This window comes from Corvus brachyrhynchos, unplaced genomic scaffold (assembly GCF_000691975.1).
Source record: "Corvus brachyrhynchos isolate BGI_N302 unplaced genomic scaffold, ASM69197v1 scaffold479, whole genome shotgun sequence".
Lineage (NCBI taxonomy): Eukaryota > Metazoa > Chordata > Aves > Passeriformes > Corvidae > Corvus > Corvus brachyrhynchos.
The window spans coordinates 70943-71765 of NW_008240089.1; the positions used below are offsets into that span (position 1 = coordinate 70943).

An 823-nucleotide genomic window follows, 5' to 3' on the forward strand; every position below is an offset into this window, starting at 1 on the left:
CCCACCCAGGTCGGGGGAGCTGGGGGAGCAAGGGGGTGCTGGGATGGGGGGCAGGAGTGCTGTGGAGCACCGGGGGTGCTGGGGGTGGCACAGGGCAGGGGTACCTGCTGGCTGGCGATGCCTCGCAGCCAGCGCAGAGTGTCCCCCGCAGAGAAGATCTCCACCTGCCCAGGGCAGTGTCAGACGCCAGCCCCAGCCCGGGGTGACACATGGTGGCGTCCCCTGGTGTCCCCTCGGCCAGGCACCGGCACCGGGCACTCCGCAGCACTCACCTCACCCCTCGTGTTGCTCTTGTTGGGGACCCCCACCACGTACTCTGCGACGGATGAGAGCCCTGAGTGCCCCCCCCCCCCACACTGGGACATTGAGGGGAGCACGGGGACACCCCCGGCATGGGGGCATGAGGGCACAGAGATGGATGGGACCCCTGTCCTGGCACAACCTCTGTGCAGCCCCCTCGGGAAGGGAAGCAGGGTCACTCTGGAGCCCTGGGATGCCCCAGGCCCACCAACCCCTGTCCCCTGCACCCCCCAGCCCTACCTTTGGTTTTGGGGTTGCCATCAAACTCGCCCACAGCCACCGAGTACCCTGCAGGGAGATGGGCACTGGTGACCCCGGGAGCAGGAGCTGGCAGTGGGGCAGGGTGCCCGTGCCCCCTGCTCACCCCGGTACCCGTCCTCGTAGTCGCTGGACACCGGCGCCGTGGGGCGCCCGGGGCTCCCCGGCCACAGCAGGGACGTGCCGAGGAAGCGCCTGAGGATCTTGTCCAGCTCCACCGAGTATACGAGCCCTGGGGGACACCGCGGGGGGAGCACCGGCACTG

The 823-nt window shown here is 70.0% G+C and overlaps 1 long non-coding RNA gene across 1 annotated transcript; it reads right to left on the reverse strand.

The window, feature by feature from the left end:
- Positions 1-27: 27 nt before the first annotated feature.
- LOC108449212 lies at positions 28-817 on the reverse strand. The gene is made up of 4 exons (XR_001865337.1): positions 665-817; positions 541-588; positions 273-316; positions 28-164 (listed from the first exon to the last, which is right to left on the reverse strand). It is a non-coding gene; the product is annotated as an uncharacterized LOC108449212 (long non-coding RNA).
- Positions 818-823: the final 6 nt, after the last annotated feature.